Raw genomic sequence first — 24,367 nt, 5'->3', positions numbered from 1 at the left:
AAAAAAAAAAAAAAAAAAAGGCTCTTGACTGGCCAACAGGTATTTCTTTGTCCTCCTTTAATGTAGCTGATTAATATTGGTCCTGCAACCAAATAGCTGTGATAGAAAATAATTGGTATCAAACTATGATTCAGCATGTACTGTCTTGAGTCTAGAAAGTACATCCCAAGTTGCCCATAAAAAAGCACAATTTCCCATTAATTACCTCACTAAGCAGTTGCTTGTTATCACTGAAGTTAAGTGGGGATTAAAAGAGATACTAAATTGAACTTTTATGCCTTGAAGTGCCAACTCATCTTGAACTCAAGATTGGGATACAAAATGCAAAGAGAGTAAGATTGTAATTTGGTTGCAGGTTCAATTCAGTAGATAAATAATGTGCCTCCAACAGCAGGCTTTTAGAGGCACTAAAACTACTTTCGCAAAGGTATCCACTTTTAGTTCCTCAGTATATCTCCATTAGACACCTGAGGTTGCCTCTTGCAAAAGTGAAGAAGAAAACATTCTGTTGAGTGGAAATTTATTTCCATATTATTTCTTCTGTGAATTTTTTTTTTCCTTTTGGAAACATTTACATTTAAACAAACTTTTTATTTTACTGGAATCCATATGCCTACACTTACCCTATTTTTAACCCTTGAATAAACATAACCTGTGAAGTGTTGTAAACACTGTTGCTATTCCATTTTCTTAATTTTGTACAGATATATCTAAACTCAAAGTAGAGCTTGACTCATTTAACTTGGGACATGGAGGACTTGGGACACGGAGGTAAGATTTTTAGTCTTTCCATGTATTCTTAGTTATTCAAGATAATCTGACTTAGGATTCATAACCCACTTGCTATCTGCTGATCCATTTTTAGGAAAACTAATTAAGGGAAAGAAAGTTCAGACCAAAGGATATTACAGACCTAAACTTTCAAGGCAGTCCACTGGTTCTTCACCATCCCATCAGAATCACCTAATTCAAGTTATTCCAGATACTAACAAGTCTCCTTTTTATTTATTTATTTATTGGTCTTTCTTTTTATCTTTTAGTGTAAATCATTACAAACAAAGTTAAGTCTTTTGGAGTCAACTTACCACTATTCTTACCCTCAACAATTGTCTAGGACTAGTCAGAAGGCCACATTTCATGAATTTTATTCACCTTCAAGAGCATCAGATTTGGTGAAACTCAAATGTTCAGTATTCTAAAGGAGACATTTTTCTTGAGAAAATAATTTTAATTTGTTGTTAATATTTTTAATGGAAGCTTTATAATAAACACTAGGCTCCTCAGATTTCTTCAAAACAGAAAAATTTAGCAATAGTCAACTCTGAATAAGAATTTGAATGGATTTGGCTGCTTTACATAATACTAGCCAGAGTCTCAAGGTCACATCATCCCTGATAGTCATTCAATGATAATGAGGCTGGAAGATACCATTTATAATTATACTTGCACTATTGTTTTATTTACACAGATCATTTCATTTATTCACACTATTTCTCCCCTATAGGTGCAGTTTATATGATACCTGCCTTAAATGATGATCTCTAGATTCTATGCTGAGTACAGAAACATACTTACCATGAAACAGCAGTTTCCTTTAACTTGTACGAATCCTAGGAAGGCGCAATGTGTTCACATCATCCTATGCTCATGTAAAAATTACAAACGTAAGATGTTTTCACATCTTTTTAATATAAAGTCTCTCGGGCTTCTCTAGTGGGTCAGTGGTGAAGAATCTGCCTCCCAATGCAGGGTACATGGGTTTTATCTCTGGGTCAGAAAGATCCCCTGGAGAAGGAAATGGTATCCTACTCCAGTAGGGAAATCCTATGGACAGAGGAGCCTAGCAGGGTACAGTCCACGGGGCCACAAAGAGTTGGACATGACTGAGCAGCATCGGTCTTCACAAAACCTGGAACTACCACGGGCTATATGAAAATGAAATTCGAATCACAGTCACCCACAGAATGGAGTAAAACACTTCTTGTGAAAACTTTTTTTCTATTAGTTTCCTAGGAGACAGTCTGAAAAATCTCATAAATTAACAACATGATGTTTTCATGGAAGAATTTGAAAAAAAGTTAAATAGATATATCCTTTGCTTACAGAGCATGTGTGATCCCTGACTTCTTTGTCAACAACAAGTCAAAAATATGGTCCTGAGGAAATTAATCATTAGGTTTGGGTATGAAAATGTAATTCTAATGAATCTAGGATGAATGCATCCTGTTTCCCTTTTATCTGACTCTCATTAAAGCTAATTTCTGTGGATACTGTTTCATAGGCGAGCACATTTAAAGCAGATAGATGTTTGCATTTTTAAGCTACAGGAGGCAATGAGTGAAAGGAGACATCTATATAAAGTCAAATAGAATCTTTCAGCCCAGTGGGTTTTAGAAATGATTTCCTAGCAGTTGCTGATATTCACTCCTACAATGATTCCAAGATATTCATTCCTTTTGAAGCAGCTCTTTGATATTCTGTGGTGTTGAAAAACAAGCTAAAAAAGAAAGAACTGAGGATGAGATTAAATAACTTAGAAACTTTTCTGTGTGTTAAGAGTGTGTGCTAAGTCCACTTGAGAGTCCTTCTCTTTGCAACCCCATGGACTGTAGCTCTTTTATCCATGATTCCTCTATCCATGGGATTCCTCAGGCAAGAACACAGAAATGGATTGCCATTTCCTTCTCCAGGGGATCTTCCTGACCCAGGGATCAAACCCACATCTCTTCTATCTCCTGCATTGTCAGGTGGGTTCTTTACCACTGGTGACACCTGAGAAGTGCTTTTTTATTAAGTACTTTTAAACATTTTTCATTATCATATAAATAGAAGGAGGTACAAAAATAAAATAAAAAATATATGTCTCATTAATTTATCATAAAGATCACATATACATTTAATTACCATATTGTTCAAAAAGTGTACTTTATCGGCTCCTAGAAGCCCCTTCCTTCCACCTTCCGATTTTCTTTTGCCCATGGCAGCCACTATCCTGACTGAGTAGCATGGGATTGCTGTGCTTGTTTGAATTTGATTGGAGTTGAATACAGTGTCTGTATTCTGGGGTTATTAGTACAATCATTCTTACACATATGCTTGTTTTTATACATGTTATTTTGGTACACATATGAGCATTCTTGTAAATAACATACATATTTTATCTATTCCAGTGGAGATGCCATGATAATAAACTGAACTTCTACAGTTACTAATAAAATTGAGTCCATCGCCATATTTATTCATGATTGGGAATATCACCTTTTGTAGGTGGCTGTTAAAGTGCTTTTTACAACCCATTTTCATTTGGAATTGCTTGTTTATTTTTTTAAGTTATTATGAAGCAATTTTAAATTTAGAAAATAATTTCAAAGAAGGTACGGAGCAGACTGTTTGTTTATACCTTTCCCTCAAATTTCCTCCAATTTTCCCCAATATTAACATCACGTATAATCCTGGTACATTTGTTAAAACTAAGATATTAATGTTTTTAATGATTGATTGATATTTGGCTTCACTAGGTCTCTGTAGCCCTGTGGCAATCTAGGCTTTCTCTAGTAGCAGCGAGCAGGGGCTACTCTCTAGGTGTGGTGCACAGGCCTCTCATTGCCGTGGCTTCTCTTGTTGAAGAGCGTGGGCTCCAGGGTTGTGAGCTTCAATAGCTTCAGAACGCTGGCTCAGTAGTTATGGTTTATGGGTCCAGAGTATAGGCTCAGTAGTTGTGGCTTTAGCTCCTCCGCAGCTTGTGGAATCTTTCCAGACTAGGGATTGAACCTGTATGTCCTGCTTTGGCAGGCGTTGTCTTATCCGCTGTACTACCAGAGACGTCCAGAAATTAATCAGATCAGATCAGTCGCTCAGTCATGTCTGACTCTTTGCAACCCCATGAATCGCAGCACGCCAGACCTCCCTGTCCATCACCAACTCCCGGAGTTCATTCAGACTCACATCCATCAAGTCAGTGAAACAATCCAGCCATCTCATCCTCTGTCGTCCCCTTCTCCTCCTGCCCCCAATCCCTCCCAGCATCAGAGTCTTTTCCAATGAGTCAACTCTTCCCATGAGGTGGCCAAAGTACTGGAGTTTCAGCTTTAGCATCATTCCTTCCAAAGAAATCCCAGGGCTGATCTCCTTCAGAATGGACCGGTTGGATCTCCTTGCAGTCCAAGGGACTCTCAAGAGTCTTCTTCAACACCACAGTTCAAAAGCATCAATTCTTCGGCGCTCAGCCTTCTTCACAGTCCAACTCTCACATCCATACATGAACACAGGAAAAACCATAGCCTACACTAGACGAACCTTTGTTGGCAAAGTAATGTGTCTGCTTTTGAATATGCTATCTAGGTTGGTCATAACTTTCCTTCCAAGGAGTAGCGTCTTTTAATTTGATGGCTGCAGTCACAATCTGTAGTGATTTTGAAGCCCGGAAAAATAAAGTCTGACACTGTTTCCACTGTTTTCCCATCTATTTCCCATGAAGTGGTGGGACCGGATGCCATGATCTTCGTTTTCTGAATGGTGAGCTTTAAGCCAACTTTTTCACTCTCCACTTTCACTTTCATCAAGAGGCTTTTGAGTTCCTCTTCATTTTCTGCCATAAGGGTGGTGTCATCTGCATATCTGAGGTTATTGATATTTATCCTGGCAATCTTGATTCCAGCTTGTGTTTCTTCCAGTCTAGCATTTCTCATGATGTACTCTGCATATAAGTTAAATAAACAGGGTGACAATATACAGTCTTGATGAACTCCTTTTCCTATTTGGAACCAGTCTGTTATTCCATGTCCAGTTCTAGCTGTTGCTTCCTGACCTGCATACAAATTTCTCAAGAGGCAGATCAGGTGTTCTGGTATTCCCATCTCTTTCAGAATTTACCACAGTTTATTGTGATCCACACAGTCAAAGGCTTTGGCATAGTCAATAAAGCAAAAATAGATGTTTTTCTGGAACTCTCTTGCTTTTTCCATGATCCAGCAGATGTTGGCAATTTGATCTCTGGTTCCTCTGCCTTTTCTAAAACCAGCTTGCACATCAGGAAGTTCACAGTTCACATATTGCTGAAGCCTGGCTTGGAGAATTTTGAGCATTACTTTACTAGCGTGTGAGATGAGTGCAATTGTATGGTAGTTTGAACATTCTTTGGCATTGCCTTTCTTTGGGATTGGAATGAAAACTGACCTTTTCCAGTCCTGTGGCCACTGCTGAGTTTTCCAAATTTGATGGCATATTGAGTGCAGCACTTTCACAGCATCATCTTTCAGGATTTAGAATAGCTCAACTGGAACTCCATCACCTCCACTAGCTTTGTGGGTAGTGATGCTTTCTAAGGCCCACTTGACTTCACATTCCAGGATGTCTGGCTCTAGGTCAGTGATCACACCATCGTGATTATCTGGGTCATGAAGTTCTTTTTCGTACAGTTCTTCTGTGTATTCTTGCCATCTCTTCTTAATTAATACAATAATGCTAATAAACTTCAGATGTCATTCCCAAGTCAACAGTTTTTCCGTTAATGAATACTGAATACTAAACCAATGATCCATGAGTTGTGCATTTTTCTTTTACTCACTTATTTATACATTTACTCTCTACACCTTGCAGCCTGTGGGACCTTAGCTCTGCAACGAGGGATCAAACCCACACCCCCTGCAGTGGAAGCACTGAGTGTTAACCTCTGGACCTCCAAGGAAGTCCCTGTGCAGTTTGCAATGTGATTGGTGGAAACAGATACAATTTCCTGTTCTGTAGGAGCCTTGGGTACTGTTATCTGCCATCCTTTCAGATGTATCCCTTCCTTCACTCATCCCAGACTTGAGTAGTTTTCTCACACACAAATTGTGATCTGTATTATCTTCAAAACTGTAGATGAATCCCTACTGCTGTTGCTAAGTGACTTCAGTCATGTGGACTCTGTGCGACCCCATAGACAGCAGCCCACCAGGCTCCTCCATCTTTGGGACTCTCCAGGCAAGAACACTGGAGTGGGTTGCCATTTCCTCCTCCAATGCATGAAAGTGAAAAGTGAAAGTGAAGTCACTCAGTTGTGTCCGACTCTTCAAGACCCCATTGACTGCAGCCTACTAGGCTCCTGCGTCCATGGGATTTCCCAGGCAAGAGTACTGGAGTGGGTTGCCATTTCCTTCTCCAATGAATCCCTACAGAACTCCAGTATTTTCTCTCTCACCCTTCATTCTCAGTCAGTCTCTCTCCCTCTCTCTTTCTCTCTTATTTAATCTCAATCCCCTCTTGTTAATTTACCTCTCCAGTACTCAGCTTTGTGAACTCCAGCCACTATGGTCTCCAGTGTGTCTCAGCTCTGGGTCTCTAACTCAGGATGTTGTCTAAGTTCTATTTATGTCTACCCCTCTCCCACTTCTTCACAATGTCCTTGAAACACTATCAAATCAGCAACACAATAATCATAGAATTCTATTGATTTGTTAACTTCTTCACAAAGTCACAGTACTAAGTTGACTGATACTCAGTGTCTTAATTGGAGCTTCCAAGGTGGTGCTAGTGGATCAAACACGTCTGCCAATGCTGGAGACGTGAGAGACATGGGTTCTATCCCTGGGTCAAGAAGATTCCCTGGAGAAGGGCATGGCGACCCACTCCAGTATTCTTGCCTGGAGAATCCCATGGACAGAGGAGCCCGATGGGCTACAGTCCATGGGGTCATAAAGAGCTGGACACAACTGAAGCGCCTTAGCATGCACACATATGCACAATGTCTTAATAACTGATTTATTGGTATATCTTGTAATTGATTCAGGGAAAGAGTGTGAATACATTTCCTGTTGTTCCATTTTGACTAAAAGCAGAATGTTATCTCTTAATCATATCTACTTTATTAGTGGAGTATTGAACTGTGTAAATATTTTAGAATATAAAACTTTATTTCTTCCATGAAAATATCAATTGAAGGGTCTTGTTATTTTTATTCTGAGTAAATGAAAACTTGCTAAAGATCCACAAATAGAGTACTGATTGTCACATATGTTAAATACAGGTTACTAGCAGTATGACCGGAGAAGGCAATGGCACCCCACTCCGGTACTCTTGCCTGGAAAATCTCATAAATGGAGGAGCCTGGTAGGCTGCAGTCCATGGGGTCGCTGAGAGTTGGACATGACTGAGCGACTTTACTTTCACTGTTCACTTTCATGCATTGGAGAAGGAAATGGCAACCCACTCCAGTGTTCTTGCCTGGAGAATCCCAGGGATGGGAAGCCTGGTGGGCTGCTGTCTGTGGGGTCACACAGAGTCGGACACATCTGAAGTGACTTAGCAGCAGCAGCAGCAGTATGACACAGTAATTTTAAATCACACTAATCTTTGTGAAAAGGCTCCCTGAAAATTGTCATTCTTTGACTAAATTCTGAAGGGCATTTAGAAGTGAACTAGACAAAGAAAAGAACACAGTAAATTAAACTGAGAAAACAGCATATAGGATTCATATGCTATATTTGATGAGAGGCTACTACAAATGGTTTAATAAAATTGCAATGACAAATATCCAGAAAATGCCAACAGAAAAAAGCTGAAGATATCTAAATAAGCTAATTAAAAACATCAGTAGAGAAAATAAATTCATTGTAGGCTAGAGAAGATGTACACATTGAAATTCGCATTTAACTCTGCTCCATCCTTCATGTTGAATTTATCAGAATAAATATGTCTGACAAGTACTCCTATTGTCACTCAAATGTCTTTCTTTTCTTTTTTAGATACCTTTCTATATAAGCTAACAAATTCACCCCGAGTAAACTTTAAAAGCTTGAAAATGTTCTTGACCCTAGTTAAATACTGAGAAAGTTTTATTCTATACCCTTAATGAAGAATATATGACAGTCTTCACTTTTGCTAAATATTGGGAAAGGAAGGTTAGCATAAAAAGACCTCTTAGTGTCAAGGTATCTGAGTGTGCACTTCAGTGCAGTCTCTGGGAATTACTTGAGCAAGTCTTTAAAAGCAAAATGAGCAAGAAATTGTAATATATCATGGTTTTATTACAATCTAAAATTTAAAGAAATAAAATCATTTATTATCCCCTTAGATGTTTTCTATCCTCTTTCAACAAATTAATTGCTCCTTAAAGCAATGATTGCTTATAGTTTATTTTTTTTTAATTCTATGAGCTGATTTTGCACATTTTTACAAATAGGCATTGGTTGAACTATTTAGGAATAATTTTTAAGTGGTGTTAGGTGTTATTTATCATGATCTGAGTTTGTATAACTTCAAAAAGATAGTCTAGACTAGAAACATGACTTCTAGTCATGTTCTAGAAACTGACACAAAAAAGACTAGAAATTTACTTCTGCAGTGACTTGTGCAATGTTTCCTATTAACATGTCAGCTCCTTTCTTTAAGATTGCAATTTATCCATTAAAACCAATTCATAAGAAGAAAAATAATTTGTACATAAAAATACAGTGGGGTTTAAAAATTCTCTTGTTGAATGCATCTGTATTTCAAAGGAGGCTGACAAACTTGAAATTTAGAAAGTAAATCTAATTCTCACTGCCAGCAATAGTTATTGATAAAGCAGTAGGGTGTGTGTGTGTGTGTGTGTGTGTGTGTGTGGTGCTGCTGTTTTTTTGTGTGTGTATGTTTAGCTGCTCAGTCATGTCTAACTCTTTGCGACCCCATGGACTGTAGCCCACCATGTTCCTCTGTCCATGGGATCTTCAGGCAAGAATAATGGAGTAGATTGCCATGCCCTTCTCCAGGGGATCTTTCTGACACAAGGACTGAACCCAGGTCTTCTGCATTGCAGGCAGATTCTTTACCATCTGTGCTATTGCTTTACCACGTCTTAAAATATTACAGCCAATTAAAAGTAATGAAAGAAAGAGCCAGAGAACTGTATGAAAATTTTAGATAGAGTTGTGTTTTTGAATCATGGACTCAGTTGTTCTCAAGATTTCCAGTAAATTACATTGTGACTTGATTATTAAATAATTCAGGAATAATCTTATAGAAGGAATGACAATCACATCATCCATTAGCATGCATTTCTTGGCACATATCTTCTGTGATTCTATGCATTCTCTCATGGTTCTCAAAGTCCAATTTTCTAGACAAAATGGTGTCTGGGGCTTTTAAATTAAAAAATGCACAACTATTTACAGATTGCTTAAAAAGGAAGCCCTATTGCAAACACATCCTAATATGTTAGTCACCTTGCTGGAATAAAGACTCCTTAAATCTCAGTGTCTAACAATATTTATTTCTTGATTATATTACATAGGGATTGATTGCTGGCCAGTTGTTGCTGTCCTTCAGGCCATGGTCAACTGTGTGTCATTTCATGCAGCCTGTCATCCTGGTACAAGAGCTTCAAGAGCAGATTTTATGAGCTAACACAGGGAGTGACAAATCAGAGTCTTAAAAAATGAGAGATCTTACTAAGTATCAAGATTTACTGATAATCTTAAGGTTACAGACAATCAGGTATCTCAGAAGAAGAAGAGAGAATTCCAAGTCTTTGTGACTTCCCAAGTCTTTTTTCCAAAATTGATCTTGTACTTCCTGGTCCAAAATAAGATGGGGAATCTCTAAGTATACTTCATGCTTCTCTTCACACAAGAGTCAGGTTTAAGTTATGAGTTCAGTCTCTCATATGGCACAGAAATTGTATAGCTTACAAATCATTGTAAAGAGGTATATCTCATAAGTCATTAGATCAATTAGGCTGTATATATGATCAATTGTTGAAAAATTATATTAAATCTCCAATTTTAATTATGAATCTATTTCCCCTGAAGATAGTGTCATAATTTTTGTGTGCATTTCTTTGAAGCTTTACCATTAGCTGCCCTTGTATATAGGATTGCTATACGTATGTCAATTATCTTTTAAATAGATTAAAGATAAGACAAATCAGATTACTTATACAATCATAGATATGCAGATCAGTTTCAATTAAGAGTGTCAGAAAGAACCATCCTGCAGGTCGCCACAGCCATCTCCCTGTGAAAGTTTCTTGTGTACTACATCCCACAACATGAGCCTCCTACATTTTTCCAAACTCTGGTTTCTGTCTCTTATTTCAGTAAGTTGACCGGGCTTAGTTTACTTTTTCCCTACCCGAGCTCTTACCTGGAAATTGCCTCTAGACAGTAAAATTTTTCTCCCTTGTTTCACAGTAACTTGACAATTCTTCCAGGTATAAAGAAAGAAAGAAAGTGAAGTCACTCAGTCATGTCTGACTCTTTCTGACCCCATGGACTGTAACCTCACAGGCTCCTCCATCCATGGGATTTTCCAGGCAAGAATACTAGAGTGGGTAGCCATTGCCTTCTCCAGGAGATTTTCCTGACCCAGGGATTGAACCCAGGTCTCCCGCATTGTAGGCAGGCGCTTTACCATCTGAGCCACCAGGGAAGTCCTTAACTTGACAGTTCTTCCAGGTATAGACCTGGTCCAATATTAAGACTTACCCATTTGTTTCCATTCTCTTGGTAACTACAGCACTGTGCTATTGAGGAATATTCTATAGAATACCTTATCAATATTCTTCAAATATTTAATACCACAAAAAAGTGAGAAACTCTTTGGGATTGACATGTACACACTGCTATATTGAAAATGGATAACCAACAAGGTCCTATTATATGGTACAAGGAATTCTGCTCAATATGATGAGGCAGCCTGGATAGGAGGGGAATTGTGGAAAGAATGGATACATGTTTACCTATAGCTAAGTCCCCTTCCTTTCTACGTGAAACTATCACCACATTCTTAATTGGCCATACTGCAATATAAAATAAAAAATTTAAAAAAAAAGTAAACTGAGAAAAAATGATGAGAGACACATGCAATGTGAGAGCATGGGTTGAGTGTTGCTGTACAGAAAGAATATTCAGATCAGATCAGATCAGCCGCTCAGTCATGTCCGACTCTTTGCGACCCCATGAATCGAAGCACGCCAGGACTCCCTTTTCCTCACCAACTCCGGGAGTTCACTGAGACTCACGTCCATCGAGTCAGTGATGCCATCCAACCATCTCATCCTCTGTCGTCCCCTTCTCCTCCTGCCCCCAATCCCTCCGAGCGTCAGAGGCTTTTCCATTGAGTCAACTCTTCGCATGAGGTGGCCAAAGGACTGCAGTTTCAGCTTTAGCATCATTCCTTCCAAAGAAATCCCAGGGCTGATCTCCTTCAGAATGGACTGGTTGGATCTCCTTGCAGTCCAAGGGACTCTCAAGAGTCTTCTTCAACACCACAGTTCAAAAGCATCAATTCTTCGGTGCTCAGCCTTCTTCACAGTCCAACTCTCACATCCATACATGACCACAGGAAAAACCATAGCCTTGACTGGACGAAACTTTGTTGGCAAAGTAATGTCTCTGCTTTTCAATATGCTATCTAGGTTGGTCATAATTTTCCTTCCAAGGAGTAAGTGTCTTTTAATTTCATGTCTGCAGTCACCATCTGTAGTGATTTTGGAGCCCAGAAAAATAAAGTCTGACACTGTTTCCACTGTTTCCCCATCTATTTCCCATGAAGTGATGGGACTGGATGCCATGATCTTCATTTTCTGAATGTTGAGCTTTAAGCCCACTCTTTCACTCTCCACTTTCACTTTCATCAAGAGGCTTTTTAGTTCCTCTTCACTTTCTGCCATAAGGATGGTGTTATCTGCATATCTGAGGTTATTGATATTTCTCCCGGCAATCTTGATTCCAGCTTGTGTTTCTTCCAGTCCAGTATTTCTCATGATGTACTCTGCATATAAGTTAAATAAACAGGGTGACAATATACAGCCTTGACTTGAGGGCAAATGTTTAACTTTGAACAAGGTTGGTAGAGTTGAGAATGTTTTTATGCTCAGTTGTGTCTGAGTCGTTGCAATCCTTTAGATTGTAACCCACGAGATTCCTCTGTCCATGGGATTTTTCAGGCAGGAATCCTGGAGTGGATTGCCATTTCCTCCTCCAGAGGATCTTCCCAACCCAGGTATCGAACTCAAATCTTCTATGTCTTTTTCATTGCAGATGGATTCTTTACTTGCTCAGCCATCTGGGAAGCCCAGAGTGTTTTTATGTCAATGTTAATATCCCAGTTTTGATCACTGTACTGTGATTATGAACACTGTTACCATTTGAGAAGCATTATGAAGTGCATTTGGGAATTTTTTGTGCTGCTTCTACTTCCTGTATACTTTTGTGTACATGCCAAATCATTTCAATATGGAAATTCAAGTACAAAAAAGAGAACTATTCCAATAAAAATTGAAGCTACAAAAGGAGAAAATATCCAGGGGCAGTAAATCATTCTTGTGGCATATTCCTGAAATCCCCAGTTCTGATGCTGACAATGTTACTAATGCCTTGGGGCACTTCTGCCTCCTGCTCATTCTTCATTATGCAGACCTTTCCATCCCATTATCAGTGTCTTATGTACTCTCAAACTTCTTATCGTTTGTTTTCAGCTACAATGTAGAATTTTAAAGCCATACTTGCAACGCTGACAACTATCACAGATCTATCTGACTTATGAAAATAGTTTATTCTCAATGCAAAAGAAGCAGCATTTATATATTCTTATATTTTATCCTTCCCCCAATTATGTCTAATGTTAATAAAATAAACCTTGTTAAAAATAATTTTCAAGAATACATGTGACATTTCACCTTATACCATTAATGTAACCTTTCCAATGTGTATATTTATTATAAAAAAAGATACTTGCCATGTACAAAATGCCACTTAGAATGTAATGTTGAATATTTATTTATTATGATACAGTTTTAAAGGTTTTGGCTATTGTATTAACTTTAAGTAGAACTCTGAGTTACAGAATGACTTACAAACATTGTTGTTCCACTGCTAAGTCATGTCCGACTCTTTGCAACCCCTGGACTGCAGCATATCAGGCTTCCCTGTCTTTCACTATCTCCCAAAGTTTGCTCAAACTCATGTCCATTGAGTCAGTGATACCATGCAGACATCTCATCCTCTGTCATCCCCGTTTCCTCTTGCCTTCAGTCTTTCCCAGCATCAGGGTCTTTTCCAGTGAGTCAGCTCTTCACATCAGGTGGCCAAAATATTGGAGCTTCAACTTCAGCATCAGTTCTTCCAGTGAATATTCAGGGTTGATTTCTTGTTTCTCCTTCTCACAAACTTGGTAGTCTAGAGCTCAGGCTGCAGTTTCGCAAGCACTGTTGACTCAGTCCATGTTGTCACTCAGCCACCTTCGATCTCAACCATCTCCCGGTGGTCCAAAGTGCCTGCTCTAATGCTGGTCCCGTGATAGCATCCCAGCTTTCAGGGACACAGACGTGAGGAAAGTTTAGTCTTTCATAGAAACTGCTTGCACAACACTTATTTGTATCCCATTAGCCAAAAAGTAATTGTAGGCTCACAGACAAAAGTGAGAGAACCTGGAAAATACAGTCTACTCAAAGGCAGCCAGGTATACGGGGTCCTGTTATTCTACAAAAGCAGAATAGATGTTGGGAAACAGCTAGCTGTTTCAATAAAAATTACTTAATGGATAGATAGAAAGAAAAAAAACATCTGTAACCTATCCAAATAAGAACCTTTATTTGTATGTCTTCTTTGGAGAAATGTCTATTTAGTTCTTTGGCCCATTTTTTGATTGGGTCATTTATTTTTCTGGAGTTGAGCTATAGGAGCTGCTTGTATATTTTTGAGATTAGTTGTTTGTCAGTTGCTTCATTTGCTATTATTTTCTCCCATTCTGAAGGCTGTCTTTTCACCTTGCTAATAGTTTCCTTTGATGTGCAGAAGCTTTTAAGGTTAATTAGGTGCCATTTGTTTATTTTTGCTTTTATTTCCAATATTCTGGGAGGTGGGTCATAAAGGTTCAATGCACGATACTGGATGCTTGGGGCTAGTGCACTGGGACGACCCAGAGGGATGGTATGGGGAGGGAGGAGGGAGGAGGGTTCAGGATGGGGAACACATGTATACCTGTGGTGGATTCATTTTGATATTTGGCAAAACTAATACAATTATGTAAAGTTTAAAAATAAAATAAAATTTAAAAAAAAAGAACCTTTATTTGATACGCAATTTCAAATAATTTCTATCTTAAAAAGTTCTGAAATAGCCCTTTCTTTTTTACAAAACAATGAAAATGCTGTCTCTTATTGATAGTGTCTTAATCATTACCTTCTTTAAATTTAAAACTCTACTTGGATTATTGATCATCTTGGAAGAGGAAGAGGGTCATGATGGAGAAGCATGTGAATGGGTTTCTGGAACACTGAGAATGTTATGTCTTAACCTCAGTGGTGATTAAATGAGTGAACACTTTATAAATATTAGCTATGTTTTCTGTAACCTTTTAAATGTATGTTTTATTTTTCAATGCAAAATTAAATACACATATATGTGTGAAAAGCTAAAATAAAACTCTATACGTAAAATCAGTAAGTTCATTAAAAAAGAAGTGTTGTCTCTCATTATTCTGGAATTCAATACAATCCCAGGGCAGAAAAACAGTTATTACAAACATTTGACTAAACTTTGAATGTGTTTAAATTATATTGCACTGAGCACATTTATTAGGGACTCATATTCACTCTGCCTATTTATCTTAACCTATCATCCCCTGGACAACTTCACTGTATATGCCATAGAAATATGTCATTATAGACTTTAATTGCGTGCATTTTATGGCTGCTGCCAACATAAGGGTAAAAAGATTAATCACTTCTGCACTTAGTGAACATACTAGGGCCTTTTAAAGGTTTCAATCTTGTTCATTTTTCTGAAGGGTTCATTTGAATGCACAAAAGTACATTTTGATTGACTACCTTTCCCACTATTTCAATGATCAAGCTAAAAGCCAAGACATTTATCAATAAAAAGAAAAACCCACTAGGAATACAGTACACCTGGGAGTAAAATTGTTGAATAAAACTTGCAATTTTGGTTGAAAGACTTGCATTGTTTCAAATAAAATGGCAAAGAAATACCTTGTTTTTTAAGTATTTATTTTTTCTAAAATGACACATTTATATATGTTTAAAGGTTGTGAGAGAATTAGAGGATACTACGTGCTTTTAAGATGTTCTAAAACAAAAGTACAATTCAACTTTCTATCAAACACTGAATTGAGCAGTAAGCAGAACTTTCCGTAGATTAAATAAAAATTGTTCTGTGCTCAATTCTGCTGGTGTCTATGACCCCTGGTTAACTTTTATGCTTTATTTGGCTTTGTTCTGGAACACTTTTTCCTGCATCACTTACTTTCAGTTACTCTGGAGGGGAATATGTATTATCAAAAGCAATGGCTGTTTATGACACTGCTTCTAGAATATTAGAGCTTGATAGCTAATCTTAGGTTCCTGCTGTTTAAAACAGATTCTAGGATTTTGTTTTTCTTATGCCCAGTCATGTCAAATCAAACATTATTAACTTGCTAAAGAGAAAAGCTTGAAATAGTTTATGGCACTGATTGACCGGTGAATAGGAAATGCTTTCCCATGAGTGTAGGAAACAATGAAATGTGAAGGGTGTTGTAACTAACTAGATCAGAGCACAATAGATTGAAATCCCTAAATTCTACCTCTGTGCATCACACTGTCACACTTACCCTACAGTAAAACCTCAGCATTTTTAGGATCATTGCTCCAGGTAACATCCTACATGAGGGAAAAGAACACCAAAAGTATCCATGTAGCATAGCTCCTCAGATTATCTTGTTTCTTTTCCCACTGAGATACATCTTGACCCATAGTTCTAAGATCAAAATTCCTTGTTATAACATGATATATGCAATAATTTCCTTGGAGAAGAAAAGTAATTTTTCAATGATGGAGAAAAGGATGTTAATAATATGATTTGAAAATTAATTGACATATCAGTGAATTAGCACTTGGTAACGATTAAGTAAATTATTTTGTAGTTAACTTGGAGATGTGCCCAAGTTATGAACAGATTCTTCTCTAAATTTATTTTCTCACACCCACTAGGTGTTTTGAAAGCATAAATGGACATTGGGAATCTTCTGAGAGCACATACCCATCACTGCATTTTTCTATCCTTATTGTGAACAGAATGACTTCAGCTTTATGCTAGTGAGTGAAAGTCATTCAGTCGTGTCCAACTCTTTGTGACCCTGTGGACGATACAGTCCATGGAATTCTTCAGGCAAGATTACTTGAGTTGGTAACCTTTCCTTTCTCCAAGGGTTATCTTCCCAACCCAGGGATCAAACCCAGGTCTTCTGCATTGCAGGAGGACTCTTTACCAGCTGAGCCACAAGGGAAGCCCAAGAATACTGGAGTGGGTAGCCTATCCCTTCTCCAGCAGATCTTCCCAACCCAGGAATAGAACCGGGGTCTCCTGCATTGCAGAGGGATTCCTTACCAACTGAGCTAACTTTATGCTAATTCATATACAAATATACTCTAATTTAAATTTAGGTACTTATAAAGAATTTCTTTAAATGTTTAGTGACAAATATTTTTCTAAATCGATCATTATCACAAATTTGCCTTTTAAGTTGTATATAATACTTGACCTGATAAAAAACATGTTGCTGTCCCATAAGTAACCATCACATGTGGATATTTTTTGTTTCTCTTTCCACTTTGAACTTTCTACAGAACAGAGAGCAACAACTAGGATTATATAATATAAAATTATGCACAATCCTATAGTGTCAACAAGTAGTATATGAAATTTCTAAAAAGCACCAATAAAATAGTCAGAGAGGCAAAGTTGGGATCTTTGATTTACCTAATTCTAGCAGACTGAAGAGACCTTTGTAAATAGCACAGCTGTTTTGATACATGTGAACTGCCACCTCGACTTCCAGGTAATCTGATTTTTCATCTGACAGTCTTCTTTGCTGCTTGGTACAGCAAGCTGCTAGTATGAGAGAATTGGCTACTTGCTTCTGTTTCTGTGGTTATAGATGCCCAAACAAAAGTAAAATAATTTCAAGTCTCTTCTGTAAACTGTGTGTGGGAAAGAGAATAGTATCCATCCCATCCCTACAAAAATGTTCATGCCATAATTCCTGGAAGCTAAGAATCTGTTGTATTACATGCCAGAGGATCTCTGTGGGTAAAATGGAGCTCACACACTTTACTGCGATTACCCTGAATTGTCGTGAGGAGGCCAATGTAACCATGCTGCTGCTGCTGCCAAGTCGCTTCAGTCGTGTCCGACCCTGTGCGACCCCATAGACGGCAGCACACTAGGATCCCCCGTCCCTGGGATTCTCCAGGCAAGAACACTGGAGTGGGTTGCCATTTCCTTCTCCAATGCAGGAAAGGGAAAAGTGAAAGTGAAGTCGCTCAGTCGTGTCCGACTCTTAACGACCCCATGGACTACAGCCTATCAGGCTCCTCCATCCATGGGATTTTCCAGGCAAGAGTACTGGAGTGGGGTGCCACTGGGTCTTTAAAAATGGAAAAGGAAGGCAGAAAGTCAAAGTGAGATGGCAATGGAAGAAACAGGGAGTGATTCAAAACATGAAAGGGACTAGATCTGTCTTGGCCAACACTGGAAAAAGGAGGGGATGGCCAAAAGCCATACGTAGATAGTCTCTGGAATGAGCGCATGTAGTGTATATGGTTCACCCAGTCTACTCCTCACCACTTACCGGACAGAAACGAAAACATATGTTATACATAGACTTGTACATGGACGTTCATAGCATCGTTAGCCCCAAATGGAAATGACTACTATTTCTATCAACAAGTGAACAGATAAATATATATTTAATACATAATCATACAAGGAAATACTACACATAAAAACAGGAATTATTATAACAGGCTACTCCACATATGTATCTCAAATAATCATACCAAGTGAAGAAGCCAGACAAGAAAAATAATATACACTTTTTAGTTCCATTTATATGAAAACTATAGAAAATTAAAACTAATCCCAGTCACATGGACAGAGGTGCCTGGCAGACTATAACCCATGAGGCTGAAAAAGAGACATGACTTAGGGACTAAACGACAATAGTGACAGAAAACCTACAATGTTTGGTGGAGATCAAGGAAGGGCACAATACAAAGATAGGCAAGAATGAAGGATTACTTAGTGGCACATGGAAACTTCTGCAAGTGATGGGTATTACATATTAATTATCTTGACATTGCAGGTAGTTTTAGAAGGGTAAAAATCTGTAGAATCCATCACACTGACATTTAAATACATGAAGTTTATTTCTATGTCAATTGCATCTCAATCCAAGCCAATAAAAATCCTAGTAATAAATGATACTTAGTTGTCTCAGTAAGCAAGATGCTTCCATATGATTTGAATGAAATGTTAACTTTAAATGCTTTGCTATTATAAATACAGTAAAAATACATTTTTTCCTGGAGGCAAGTAAACTTTGTGTATGTGTTGTCTTAAATATCCATTATCTGCTTTAGAATGTTACACCGAATTTTAAAATAGTCAGTAGATTATAGGTAAACTACTTAGACTCTCAGCTCCTTGACTGAAATCTCTAGTGAATGTTGAAAGCAGAAAAGTAGTAATATATTACAGTGTTCTATTCCAAGGCATTTATATTTTTGTGGCAAGTGAGGGACACGTTTATGGGGTCTAGAGGGCCCCACAGAATTTTTTAGTGTATAGTTTACATCTAATGGATTAAATTTATTATGCCAAGCAGATGTTTGCAATTGGTCATTTCCACACACTGGACATAAGAACTTGAAAATTAAGATTTTTTTGAATTTCGGAAAGAATTATATATATATATATATTTAGATAATATGCTTTATATCATCCTAAAGACAGTAAAATTTGAATGGGTTTTTTAAATTACATATTTTAAAATAGTATAATGCATATAATCAATTATAAACTCATGGGAATAATGTAAATTAATTGTTGTTCAGTCGCTAAGTTGTGTCTGACTCTTTGTGACCCTATGGAATGTAGTAAGCCAGGTTCCTCTGTCCTTTGGAGAAGGCAATGGCACCCCACTCCAGTACTCTTGCCTGGGAAATCCCATGGACGGAGGAGCCTGATGCGCTGCAGTCCATGGGGTCGAGAAGAGTCGGACACGACTGAGCGACTTCACTTTCACTTTTCACTTTTCATGCATTGGAGAAGGAAATGGCAACCCACTCCAATGTTCTTGCCTAGAGAATCCCAGGGATGGAGGAGCCTGGTGGGCTGCCATCTATGGGGTCGCACAGAGCTGGACACGACTGAAGCGACTTAGCAGCAGCAGTAGCAGCAGTTTGCTCAAATTCACGTCCATTGAGTTGGTGATGCTATCAGCCGTCACATCCTCTGCCACTCCCTTCTTTTAGCTTTCAATCTTTCCCTGCATTAGGGTCTTTTCCAATGAGTTGGCTCTTTGTATCAGGTGGCCAAAGCATTGGAGCTTCAGCTTCAGCATTAGTTCTCTCAGTGAATATTCAGGACCGATTTTCTTTAGAACTGACTGATTTGATCTCCTTGCAGTCTAAGAGACTCTCAAGAGTCTTCTCCAATGCCACAGTTCAAAAGCATCAGCTCTTCGGTGCTCAGCTTTCTTCATGGTCCAACTCTTATATCCATACATAACTACTGAAAAAAACATAGCTTTGACTTTACAGACCTTTGTCAGCAGAGTGATGTTTTTGCTTTTTAATATGCTGTCTATGTTTGTCATAGCTTTCTTCCAAGAGGCAAGCATCTTTTAATTGTATGGCTGCAGTCACCATCCATAGTGATTTGGAGCCCAAGAAAATAAAATCTGTCACTGCTTCTGTAAAACAATACAAAACTCAATAATCTAATTTTAAAATGAAGGCATTTATCTATAGTATTTCCAGGGTTTGAATTTCATCAACTTGTGTTGACAAATATTATCTCTAAAAATGTCACCTTCTCATTTACAAATTAACAGAAATACTCATATAAAATAATAACCACATATATTTAGATATTTAGTGCTCTTTGAAAGGTTGGGGGAAAAAGACAAAGTTTTTCAGTCCCTTTATCATGTCTAGAAAATATAAACAGAATATTTTTCCAATTTTACCATCCTTTTGTACAATATGTGAAAAGTTTACTCCAAATTTTAATAAGTTCTATTGAACTCAAAAGAATTTCTGAGAGAAGAAAACAATATTGTTTATTTTACAACTATTTTCTAAAGGGATCTAACTTCAAGATATAAAAAAATGTTTATTTAATTATATTATTTATATCAAATATCCACTACTTTGAAGGACTTTGTATATTTCTTTGCATATTTCTTCTATACTGTTCTTAGGCATCCATAATGAGGTAATACTGGGATTACAGGGAGAATCAGTATAAATTCCTCTTATTCCACCTCTTCTCTTGTTTAGTCACGAAGTCATTTGTAACTCTTTTGTGACTCCATGGACTGTAGCCCACCAGGCTCCTCTGTCCATGGAATTTCCCAGGCAAGAATACTGGAGTGTGCTGCTATCTCCTTCTCCAAGGGATCTTCCTGACCCAGGGATTGAACTCGTGTCTCTTATGTCTCCTGCACTTGCAGGTGGATTCTTTACCACTAGGCCACTGGGAAGCTTGAACTGTAAGCAAGCTCTTCCTGTGCTCAAACCTATGCTTTTATCAATAGCAAGTCACTGTCCCCAAAAATGGACAAAGCTAGCAACTTCTCCTCCCCAATACTGGTGTCTTAATTTCTATTAAAAGTGAAAAAATATGATAATTAACATAAAAATATAAAAGTGTAACAAAACTGCCATCTCCCAAGAACTCTTTGCCTATTTAGGTGTCCATGAGATATTAACTTCACTTGTTCAAGAGTTACCAACACTCAGGTGGTTCTTTTTTTAAAAATGTATTTATTTTGAATGCACGTGGTCTCTGTTGTTGCATGAGGGCTTTCTCGTTGCAGAGAGTGGGGGCTGCTCTCTAGTTGCAGGGCTCAGGCTTCTCATTGTGGTGGCTTCTCTTGTTGCAGAGCACAGGCTCTACACACTCCGGGTTTAGTTTCCCTGAGGTATGTGGTATTTTCCTGGCCCAGCAATTGAACCAGGGTACTCTGCTTTGCAATGGGGATTATTAACCAATGGACTACCAGGGGAGCCCTCAAGTTGTTCTTTGGGTCTGTGATGTCTATAGAAGAGATGGTCACACATCTGGTTAATGGTGTTTCTATTTGTATATTGTTATACTTTCAAAATTGAATAGCATGATTCTACTATCCAGAGACATCGTTTTCTTGGAAATATTGTGAGTTTGGTATTCAGAGTGATCACTGGAATGAACTGTGCAAGCGCACATGCCTGGCAAGTCAGATGCCGAGACAATCATCACTAAGCAAAGGATGACTATTCCTCAAGGGAAGTCAAATCTCTTACCCAGATTATAGAGAAGGACATTTATTAATCTGTATTTGTATTTTAATAAATGGAACAGAATTCTTAGGGCACAGATATATCTACACTGAAGTTGCTATTTACTCAATTCATTTGAGTAAAAATCAAATATTTATTTATATTTTTAAACTTTACTCTCCTAGGTGTTGATTAAATATTTTACTAATAAAATATCTTCATTAAATATGTTTTATTACATATGTTTTCTACTTCCCACATACTATTTTGAAGCATAAAATTCTCCCTTTCTATTTGTAGTCTAATCTTTTTTTTTTATTTGAAATTCTATTAGGATGAATCAGATGATATATAGAACTCAATACAGATTTACTAATAATGGTCCTGTGCAAGCTTTTGAAATAATTGTAATCAGTTTTAATTTTTAATGAAATTAATTCTAATTAAAAGTTGTATCTGGGGTGAACTTTGAAAACAGATATTTTGAGGCTTTCAATATTATATGGAAAATTTTTTATAACATCTTTTTCAAACTGCCTTCTGATTTTAAAAATTATTTTGTCATTTCTTTTCTTTTTTAACTGTTGTCCCCCCTGAAAATTATTTATTAATCTGAAAATATAGCCAAAATAGTATTTTTCATATTTAATCTTAGCACAAAATTAATAGCACTATGTAAGAGTATCTATTCCATGTTACACTATGAAGGATTTTAATTGACTTGGTATAATTTGGGGCCATTTTATGATGTTTACTTTCCATCACTGTAAGTGTTTAAAAGCAGATATAAACTTCAATCTGGGAAACGGATTTATGAGGACATTTTAAAATACATTTTCTATTCTCTGAATAACAATTCACTTGGGTTTGCAATAGATCAAGTTTTGACATTAAAATTTGGATGTGATATTGCTTGTCATGGCAACTCATTTGCACTCGTCAAAGTCTCTACATTGAAAGAAAGATATTTCAGTTTTTAAAGCAATAAATTCAAGCAAATTATATTTTAAAGTATATAAGTTAATTATAATTGCAGCCTAAAAATCATCCTTAGGTTTAAAAAATATTCAGTTCATTTCAGTCGCTCAGTCGCGTCCAACTCTTTGCAATCCCATGAACTGCATCAGATCAGGCCTTCCTGCCCATCACCAACTCCCAGAGTCTACCTAAACCCATGTCCATTGAGTTGGTGATGCCATCCAACCATCTCAACCTCTGTTGTCCCCTTCTCCTCCCGCGCTCAATATTTCCCAGCATCAGGGTCTTTTCCATTGAGTCAGCTCTTCACATCAGGTAGCCAAAGTATTGGAGTTTCAGCTTCAACATCAGTCCTTCCAAAGAGCACTCAGGACTGATCGCCTTTAGGTTGGACTGGTTGGATAGCCTTGCATTTCAAGGGACTCTCAGGAGTCTTCTCCAACACCACAGTTCAAAAGCATCAATTCTTCGGTGCTCAGCTTTTTTTATATTCCAACTCTCACATCCATACATGACTACTGGACAAACCATAGCCTTGACTAGACGGACCTTTGTTGGCAAAGTAATGTCTCTACTTTTTAATATGCTGTTTAGGTTGGCCATAGTTTTTTTTTTTTTTCTTTTTCCTCAAGGAGTAAGCGCCTTTTAATTTCATGGCTGAAGTTAACATCTGCAGTGATTTTGCAGCCCCCCAAAATAGAGTCAGCCACTGTTTTCACTGTTTCTCCATCTATTTGCCATGAAGTGGTGGGACCGGATGCCATGATCTTTGTTTTCTGAACGTTGAGTTTTAAGTCAACTTTTTCACTCTCCTCTTTCACTTTCATCAAGAGGCTCTTTAGTTCCTCTTCACTTTCTGCCTTTAGGGTGGTGTCATCTGTGTATCTGAGGTTATTGATATTTATCCTGGCAATCTTGATTCCAGCTTCTGATTCATCCGGCCCAGCATTTCTCATAATGTACTCTGCATATAAGTTAAATAAGCAAGGTGACAATACACAGCCTTGACGTACTCCTTTTCCTATTTGGAAACAGTGTGTTGTTCCATGTCCAGTTCTAACTGTTGCTTCCTGACCTGCATACAGATTTCTCAAGAGGCAGGTCAGGTGTTCTGGTATTACCATCTCTTTCAGAATTTTCTACAGTTTATTGTGATCCGCACATCAAAGGCTTTGGCATAGTTAATAAAGCAGAAGCAGATGTTTTTCAGCAACTTTCTTGCTTTTTCCATGATTCAGCGGATGTTGGCAATTTGATCTCTGGTTCCTCTGCCTTTTCTAAAACCAGCCTGAACATCTGGAATTTCATGGTTCATGTATTGCTGAAGCCCGACTTGGAGAATTTTGAACATTACTTTACTAGCATGTGAGATGAGTGCAATTGTATGGTAGTTTGAGCATTCTTTGTTAAGATTCAAATAAAATACATATCCTCTTCTACATGAGAGTTTTCAAAAATTTGAAAAGTAGCTCTTTTTCTACTTCAGTTATATATTCCAGAGTCTTTCATATTCACTGCAAATTTAAAATATTTAAATATCCTTCATATCAAGATGCTTTTTCTCAGAATTTAACTCAAACTAAATGTCTTTAAACTAATTTTATCCATTACTGACAGCAATTCCCTATGTGCAATATAACCTACAGAAACAAGAAAAAAATAATGACCTCCCATAATGCAAATGTCATGCTCCTTATGTTAGCACTAAGATCACATTCAGCCTATGGAATGACCAACTATGGTATTCAATAAAATCCTATGCCTCTCTCACATATGCTGCCTGAGCCTCACATTTCTCTCATCATGATCCCTTATGGTGGACATTAAAAATTCAGAGAAACATATAGTTTTGTTGTTTATGAAGAATTTAGTCAATAACAAACCTGGGTGCCCTATACACTTAAAATTATTTTATGAATTAATTTACTGGATTCAAATAATTTAGATTTTTATTAAGAACATGGGCTCTATTGGCAAACTGTGTGGAACTTGAGTCTAAGCTTCATCATCTATAAAGTGAGGATTATATTCAACCTTACCATGAAAGAACACTGTATGGACTAAAGAGATAATTTTCTATTTGTTTCCCCATATTTACTAGCATGT

This window comes from Bison bison, unplaced genomic scaffold (assembly GCF_000754665.1).
Source record: "Bison bison bison isolate TAMUID 2011002044 unplaced genomic scaffold, Bison_UMD1.0 scf7180017864318, whole genome shotgun sequence".
Taxonomy (NCBI): Eukaryota; Metazoa; Chordata; class Mammalia; order Artiodactyla; family Bovidae; genus Bison; species Bison bison.
The sequence above is the reverse complement of the archived record's forward strand: the minus strand, read 5'-3'. Positions refer to the sequence as shown.